The 9299-nt window shown below is 48.6% G+C and overlaps 1 pseudogene; it reads left to right on the top strand.

Moving 5' to 3' along the window:
- Positions 1–7339: 7339 nt before the first annotated feature.
- Positions 7340–8601, top strand: LOC126086666 (plasminogen activator inhibitor 1 RNA-binding protein-like; annotated as a pseudogene).
- The last annotated feature ends 698 nt before the right edge of the window (positions 8602–9299 follow it).

Raw genomic sequence — 9299 nt, forward strand, 5'->3', positions numbered from 1 at the left:
ACCTAGGGAGGACTTGGGGAGTCCTTGGGGCTCCTGGATCCCCAGAGATCCCTCGTCCCTCACTCACCGTGGTGCCTAGGAGGTCGGGCAGTGGTAGCAGCAGCAGCAGCGTTACTGTCAGGAGCAAAGGCAACAGACCCACTGGATGGTAGCAGGTGGTGGAGTAACTGGGAAATGAGTACAGGCACCAAGCAAGGGCCAACCCTGCAGACACTGCTCCTGGGTGACTTTTGGGCCCACCCTCGTGTGAGGCCCAGTAGGAGCCCAGCAGAGCCCGAGCCTAGGGCCACATGGAGTTTCCCTTCGGGCCTCAGTGTCCCTGGCCATGGAAACGGGCACATGGGGCCACCAGATGGTGCTAGATCCAGTAGGGAGAACCTTTGTGGCCTGGGTTATCTTGGATTGGGGATTGGGGAGACTCTCAGAGGAAGTTGTGAGAAGTGCTTAGCACAGGCCCAGGCACAGAGCAAGCTCACAAAACAGGACAAGTGTAGACGTTGATGGTGGCATTGTATTACTCCTCACCCCAGTCCTAGCACCCTCCTGGCAACCCCAAAGGGACAGAGCCGCAGGAGGAAGGGTCCTGGCTGAATTTAACTTCAAAGAGGAAAAATGTAGGAACCTAGGCGCTCCTGATCCCCTTTGAAATCAGCTTTCTCAACAACACCTCCCCCCACCACATAAGGGAAACTGAGGCGGTGAGGGGTATGCCCATGTTCACTCAGGGGCCCTGAGGTGAGTGCCGGTTCAATCCGCCCAAACTCCTTTTTCCGAAGTTCACTGAGTTTCATCTTGCCAGTGATGGTTTTGGGCAGCTCTGGGACAAACTCCACCTGGACAAGGAGAAAGCAAACCCGACCTGACTCAGTCCTGCTATCATTTCCTTCCATTTCCGACTCTTTACCTTGTCACCTGCACAGACCTCAGACAGGCTGATACCATGTGGGAGTCTCTGTGGGGTTCACCAGGTATCTCAGGTCCTCATCCTGACTCTCTGAAAGTGAATGTAGCGACACGATTTGCTTTGGCCAATGAACTGTGAAGTGTGTTACCTCTAGGCAGAAGAGTTCAGAACCCCTCAGATGGGAGGCTGACCATCCTGTCTTCCCATCAGCATAATACCTGGCAAGTGTCTACAGGGTGGCTGCACTTTATCCAGGTCCCAGGATGATGGGACATGGAGTAGAGTTCCCAGAAGACCCATGGCAATGAACTTTCATTGGTATCAACCTCTAAGATTTTTGGGCTGTTTGTTATTATGTTAGGCTGGATTCTGAGGCGAAGGAAAACCAGAAAAGCATATATGTATATATCAATAAAATGGCTGACGCAGTTGTAGACTGGAAAGTCCCAAGTCCACGGATCAGGTTGGACGCTTCTCCTGATTCACGTAGCTGCAAGGGCTGGTAAACCCAAGTTCGGCAGGTTGGAGAGTATGGCTGTTGTTCACAGGCTATGAAGATTGATGAATCCCAAGATTGGCAGACAAGACCGCAGGGAAGCTGCTAGCTCAAGTCCTAAGAACCGGAGGTCAGATGAACAGGAGCCAGCTGCAGGATTCAAATCTAGCAAAAGCCACTGAGCCCTGCCAGAATGTCCCCCCATACTCCATGCAGGCCACATGCCCACAGAAACTCCGTTTCAACTGATTGGCTACTTGTAGCAGATCCCATCTTGTGTGGGTACACCTCAGGTGTCCAGGTCATTGGTCATCGAGTGTGTGGTGCAGGGCATCACCTACAATCCTAGAAGGGCAGGACTACGTAGGGGTGATTGGAGCAGGCACAGGTATCTGGTTGCAGTTGGGGGTTATGTGCTGAGCAAGGTTACAGGGATGACAGCTGCCACTGAGTGCCGGGGTGGAAGTCACGTCCCTGTTCCCTAGAGCGCATAAGTGGGAGAATTTTGTAGCTGGTCTCCGGGCACCCAGTACTGTTGGCTGTAGAGACTGAGAGGCAAGACTTATTCTCAGACCCTTGTTGCGGGTGGCTGGTGGAGTGAGTGGAGCCACCAGTTCTCAGGCCCCTGATGTGGGTAGGTAAGGACCCTGCTTTATGGGCAGGGTGGTGTCAGATGTCATGAATCTGCCACTCCCCCTTAGCTGTTGCAGTTGAAAATAGGCTTCAGGTATATACCCTGTTGTACTGTGGTAATGAGGGGTATGCTGTTGAAATGGCCCCACACAGGTCAACGCAGGAGTGAAGGGCATTCAAAGTTTGTGGATCCTTTGTGGCTGTATCTAGCCAAAGGGACTGTGCCTGCCCTGAGTTCCTGGTTTAGGGGAGCTGGCAGATTATTTTTTCCTTTTTGTTAATTTGTTCCCTCTCCACAGCTGGCAGAATGGCTTGGGATGAGCTACAGGTTGTACTTGTGGCCCAGGGGGCAAGGCAATGGCTGTACCAGAGTGGGGAGGGGGTGAGTAAGTGGGATAGAGGTATTTCCCAAAGGGGAGAAGGGATTTTTTTTATCCGTAGGTTAGACGCTTCCACTTAACGTTCACAGATTCAGCACTGCTTCTCCCTGGTACTGGAGGCTTGAACAGACTCTCCACCGCTCAGTTTCTTCAGGTGTGGAAAATGCATCCCGAGCACTGCTGCTTGCCTTAGGCAGTGTGAGCCAGCCGATCTAGGCTCCAGGGTGCTGGCCAGATCAGGTCTGGCAAATCCTTGGTGCTTCTGAACTGTGTCTCCCTCCCTGTAACACTGAGTCCAGATCCTCAACTTTGTGTTTGGTGTTCAGGGCTCCTAGATTGTCATATATAATTGATTCAATTGTTTCTTCAGGTCTTTGCTGTAAGTGGGAACATGGGAAGCATCTGACTAGCCCACCATCTTGGCGCCACCTTCCCGCAATCTCTTTCGTGATATAAAAGTACAGATGGAGCAAGTAAGCAGGCAAACAGAGATAGATGCCACACCACATGAGATCTCCATGAGAACCAAGAAAGAGAAGTTGAAGAGTGATAGGGACCGTCTCCCAGAGCCAACAGAGAGTCTTCCCCTATAGCTGGCACTCTGAATTCAGACTTCTAGCATCTTAAACTGTGAGAAAATGCATTTGTTAAAGCCACCCACTTGAGGTATTTCTGCTATAATAGCACTTGGTAACTAGGACAATAACCTACTACATGCTCTATCCTAAAGTCTATGTGCACTGGAGAAGAATGTATGTACTACTGATGTTGGGTGGAGTGTTCTATATAGTTCTACTAGGTCTAGTTGGTTTAGAGTGTTGTTCAAAGCCTCTATTTCCCTGCTGATGTTCTGTATAGACATTCTGTCCATTTTTGAAACAACTATGACTGTAGAACTATTTCTATGCTCAGTTCTGTCATGTTTACTTCATCTATTTTAGGGCTCTGTTGTTAGGTAATATCTTCTTAATGAATTGACCCTTTTATCAGTATGTAATGTCCTTGTCTGTTATAACAGATTTTGACCTAAAGTCTATTTTGTCTGATATTAATACAGCCATCCAACTCTTTTGGTTGCTATTTGCATAGAATTTCTTTTTCCCATCCTTTCAGTTTCAACCCATTTGTGTATTGGATCTAAAGTGCATCTCTTGTAGACAGCATATCGACACATGAATACTTAGGGAAAGAGGTCTTTACCTACTATAGAAATGGGAATCACTAGTATGTAGAGGGCAATTTAAGTCATGAAAGTGGTTGTGAATGAGCAGAATGACGTGAGAATACATTCAAGAACACAACTTTGGGGCATTCTTACTGGGAGATAGGGGCATGTCACTCAACCTTAGTTTCTTCAGAGGTGACTTTTTTGGGCCCTGATGTCCTGTCTGGAGCCGTGTTGGCACAGTGGTGAAGAGATCACCTGCTAACCAAGAGGTTGACAGTGCAAATCCACACTCCTTGGAAACACCATGGGACAGTTCTACTCTGGCCTATGGGGTTGCTATGAGTCGGAATGGACTCTATGGCGACAGGTTAATGTCCACTCCAGCCCGAAGAGCTTTTGACAATTGTTGCACACACTTATTTCAGATTCTTGCATCTGAAGTCCATGTGGCCAAGGATCAAGTGTATTGTTTGTTATACCAGATAGCAGGTGCTCAATAAAGCTTTGTTGAGTAAACAAATATCAGTGTAGACTGGTCGTGTACTTATCTTACATCTAATGAAGTTATGCCAGATAGCAGTTGTAAGATTCTTCTTTAAATGTTATGAATTTTGGTTGATAACTGATTTTCTCTAGTGATCAAGGTATTGGAAGAGGAGACTCTGACAACTCTGTAATGCTCTTCAGAGACTGGAAGAATAAAGGTGGTTGAGGCCGTGGACATTTCGACCTGGGAGTATGTGGAGGAGGCTGCTGATGAGACCCACATGGCCAGTTGGATGGGTAACGTGGACAAGAGCTGGGTAGCAAAGTAGAGCACCAGTCATGTGGTAGAGTGTGATGCCAGTCATGTGGGGGAGGGGGGCCCCTTCCCTGTGGGCAAATTAGGGAGTGGGGCTCCAGCTGTGTTTGGGAGGGGAATCAAGGCCCAGGAACACAGTTGTGGGGGTAAAGAGGAAGAGTCTGGCAGAGGTCCAGAAAGACAGCTAGGAGGAGGAGGGGGAGGGTGTGGCCTAGGTCCAGTAACACAGCTGGGAGGAGAAGATGGACTATATGGTTAAGGTCCAGGAACACAGCTGAGAGGAGGTGGGGGAGGTTTTGGCCAAGGTCCAGGAACAGAGCTGGTATGAGGAGGTGGACTTGCTGGCTAAGATCCAGGAATACAGCTGGGTGGAGGCAGGGAAGGTTTGGGTCAAGGTCCAGGAACACAGCTGGGAAGGGGAGGGGGAGAGGCAGGTTTTGTCCAACGTCTAGGAACAAAGCTGGGAGGAGGTAAGGGAGTTTTTGGCCAAGGTCCAGGAACATAGCTAGGAGGAGGTAGGGGAGGATCTGGCCAAGGTCTGGGAACATAGCTGGGAGGAATAGGGACAGGGTGTGTCCAAGTTCTAGGAACACAGTTGGGAGGAGGAAAGGGAGGGCCTGGCTTTGTTGAGGAAAATATTGGGAGAAGGAGGAGGTGGGTCTGGCTGAAGTCTAGGAACACAGCTGGAAGGAGGAGGTGAAGGGTCTGTCCAAGGTCCAGGAACACAGATGGTGGGAGGAGGTGGAGGGTCCTTCCAAGTTCTAGGAACACAGTTGGGAGGAGGAGTAGGGCTTGACCAAGGTCCTAGGGCACAGCTGATAGGAGAAATGGTAAGGGTCTGGCAGAAGTCCAGGCACAGCTGAGAGGAAGAGATGGATGGTCTGGCCTAGGTCCAGGAGCACAGCTGGGAGGAGGTGGAGGGTCTTTCCAAGTTCTAGGAGCACAGTTGGGATGAAGAGGTGGAGGTACTGACTGAGGTCCAGGAACACAGCTGGGAGGAAGAGCAGGATAGCTATCCAAGTTCCAGGAACACAACTCAGAGGAGGAGGGAGAGGGTCTGGCCAAGGTCCAGGAACTCAGGTGGGAGGAAAAGGTAGAGGGTATGGCCAAGATCCAGGAACACAGCTGGGAGGAGTGGAAGGAGAGTCTAGCCTAGGTCCAGGAACACAGTGGGGAAGACGAGGGGGAAGGTCTGAACAAGGTCCTCAGCACATCTGGGAGGAGGAAGTCCAGAGTCTGCAGAGGTCCAGGAACACAGCTGGGAGGAGTTGGTAGAGGGTCTGACTGAGGTCAAGGAACACACCTGGGAGGACGTGGTGGAGTGTATGGTGAAGGATCCAACCAAGGCCTGGGAAGACATCCTGGTAGAGTACATGGCTCACTCCCCATGTGTGCTGATGGAGGGAGTTTATTGGGCAGTGTGTGGCCAATCGTCCTGGGCAAAGAAGGTCTCTCCTCAGCCCTCTGATTCTGTTGAAGAAACAGTTAAATTTTTTAAAAATGTTCCTGTAGAACAGACCAAAGCACTTCAAAATATAAAAGCTGTAACAAAAAGATGCAGGTGTCATCACCTGGCACCTTCCCCTCCACCAGCTCTCTGAAGATCAGCATCAGGAGGCGGAGCAAAGATGGCAGAATAGACAGACGCTTCTGGTGGGCCCTCTTTACAACAAAGACCCGAAAAAACAAGTGAAATGAGTATATTTATGACAAGCTAGGTGCCCTGAGCATCAAAGGCAAACTTAGAAAACAAACTGAGGTGCCGGGGGAGGAAGAAAACAAACTGAGGGGCAGGGGGAGGAAGAAAACAAACTGAGGGGTAGGGTGAGGAAGAGATGGTTCAGAAGCAGAGAGGACTTACCAGACCTGCATCGTGGAGTGCCCTCAGGCACCATTCCTGGGAGCGGTGGTGGCAGGCTGGCAGTAGTGTTTGGCCACAGTTTCCTCAGGGAGAAGCAGCCAGCCACACAGCCTAGTCACACCTCCGGAAGCAGAGAAGAATGGCGCTCTTGGCAAAAGCTAAGTACTTGTATGGATTTCACCACACCCCCACCCCTGCCTACTCCCACGCCGGCTTCAGTGGCTGACTTCTTTGGGCCGAGATAGGCCCTGTTGAGTGCCTAGAGCCATCCTCCCAGCCTTGGAAATGGAATAAACTTGACACTGGGGGAAAAGATAATTTGCCAGCTCCACTAACTGGGGGAGCTCAGGACAGATGCATCTCCCGTCCAGGCATAAATGGTTCATGGACTTTGAGTACCTTTCCCCTCTGCATGGACCTGTGTGGGCCTATTTTAGGAAAATAGGCCCCTGTTGGCAGACTCAAACCGTTTCAGCTGTGCAGTGGAGAGATGGGTGTTTGATGTTTGACATCGCTTTGCCTATTAAACAGGGTCCTCCCCAACCCACATGATGGGCGTAAGGACTGGTGGCTCCACTCAGGTCACCCAGCCACCCACAACAGGGGTCCAAGGATAACTGGTACCTCCCAGTCCTTACAACCAAAAACATTGGGTGCCCATGGTCTGTCTGCAGAACCCACCTATCTGTATGCTCTAGGAAACAGGGACATGCTTTCCTCAGAGACACATGGGGGACGATTCTCAGCCCCCTGCCTTGTTCAGAGTGTGACCCCCTGCCCCAACCAGATACCATTTCCTACAGCAATCACCCCTGCCCCTCTAAGACTATAGGACAGAGCCTGTACCACACAATTGATGATCAGCTACCTGGACACCTGAGCTGAATTCATACAAGAAAAGTGAATGGACTCCTAGACTGATATACCTGATAACAGCTCTAGCCATCTGGGGAAAGGATGTCAGAGCTCCAAAGGCAAAAATCATCAAATTAGCTCACTCAAGCAACCCATTTGGGCATATCAAAACAAAACAAAGGCCATCTTGTGGGAAGAGGTGAAGCAGGCACTCTTGGCACAGCGCAGCCCACTGCAATCTGTGGATGAACGTGCCGCCCAGCCACCATCATGCCTGGGCACTTACAGGAAGGCTTCGGCTGCGTGGTTACCAACCGATTCAACCAGTTATTTGACGATGAATCGGATCCCGTCGAGGTGTTGAAGGTGGTGGAGAACAAGAAAAAAGAAGCCGGCGGGGGCAGTGTTGGGGGCCCTGGGGCCAAGAGCACAGCTCAGGCCGCAGCCCAGACCAACTCCTATGAGGCAGGCAAACAGCTGCATAAAGAGTCCCAGAAAGACCGCAAGAACCCACTGCCTCCCAGTGCTGGCATGGTTGACAAGAAAGAGGAGATGCAGCCACCCGTGGCACTTAAAAAAGAAGGAATTAGACGTGTTGGAAGAAGACCTGATCAGCAACTTCAGGGTGAAGGGAAAATAATTGATAGAAGACCAGAAAGGTGACTACCTCGGGAAAGACGATTTGAAAAACCACTTGAAGAAAAGGGTAAAGGAGGAGAATTTTCATTTGATAGACCAATCATTGATTGGCCTATTCGGGGCCGTGGTGGTCCTGGAAGAGGTCGAGGAGGCCGTGGACATGGAATGGGCCGAGGAGATGGATTTGATTCTCGTGGCAATTGTGAATTTGATAGGCATAGTGGAAGTGATAGATCTGGCCTGAAACAGGAAGAGAAACAGGGAGGTAGCAAATCTCACAACTGGAGACTATCGAAGATGAATTAACTGACTTGGATCATTCGAATGTGACTGAAGAAGCACCTGAAGGTGAAGAACATCCAGTGGCAGACACTGAGAATAAGGAGAACGAAGTCAAAGGTAAAAAAAAGAGGGTCCAAAAGAGATGACATTGGATGAGTGGAAGGCTATTCAAGATAAGGACCGGGCAAAAGTAGAATTTAATATCCGAAAACCAAATGAAGGTGCTGATGGGCAGTGGAAGAAGGGATTTGTTCTTCACAAGTCAAAGAGCGAAGAAGCTCGTGCTGAAGATTCGGTCATGGATCATCATTTCCGGAAGCCAGCAAATGATATAACGTCCCAGCTGGAGATCAACCTTGGAGACCTTGGCCGTCCAGGACATGGTGGCAGGAAGAGGTGGACGTGGGCATGGTGAACGTCCCAATCGTGGCAGCAGGACTGACAAGTCAAGTGCTTCTGCCCCTGATGTAGATGACCCAGAGGCATTCCCAGCTCTGGCCTAACTGGATGCTATAAGACAACCCTGGTTCCTTCGTAGACCCTCCTCTCTGAGGCTTTGCATGCTTAAGGATCCCAAACAACTAAGAAATTAAAAAAAAAAAAAAGACTCATTCATACCATTCACACCTAAAGACTAAATTTTATCTGTTTTGAAAATGAACTTCTCTTGCTACACAGAAGTAACAAATATGGTAGTCAGTTTTGTATTTAGAAATGTATTGGTAACAGGGACGTTTTCATAATTTTTAGAGATTTTGCATTCTTCATAAATACTTTTGTATTGCTGCTTGCAAATAAGCATTTCCAAACTTGAACTATAGGTGAGAACAGTGTGTACCAGTTTAAAGCTTTCACTTCATTTGTTTTTTTTTAATTAAGGATTTAGATGTTCCCTTAATTCCAAAGTGATTTTAAATATGGACATAATATTGGTTTTAATACCTGCTTTGCATTTTCACACATGGTCAGCTGAGACATGTAAACTTGATTTGTCAAATTTTATGCTGTGAGGAATACTAACTCCTTTATGTATTTTAACTTAGTTTTAATATTTTCATTTTTTGGGAAAAATCTTTTTTCAATTCTCATGATAGCTGTTATATATGCTAAATCTTTATATAGAAAAATATCAGTACTTGAACAAATTCAGAGCACATTGGTTCATTAACGCTTGCTCCTGCAGTGATGCATGGTTCATTAGGTTCAAATTATACTTGATTCAAGATTTTAACTATATGACTTTTCCATTTTAAAAAGCCAGTTAGATACTTTATAGGTG

This window comes from Elephas maximus, chromosome 12, assembly GCF_024166365.1.
Source record: "Elephas maximus indicus isolate mEleMax1 chromosome 12, mEleMax1 primary haplotype, whole genome shotgun sequence".
In the NCBI taxonomy this organism is placed as follows: domain Eukaryota; kingdom Metazoa; phylum Chordata; class Mammalia; order Proboscidea; family Elephantidae; genus Elephas; species Elephas maximus.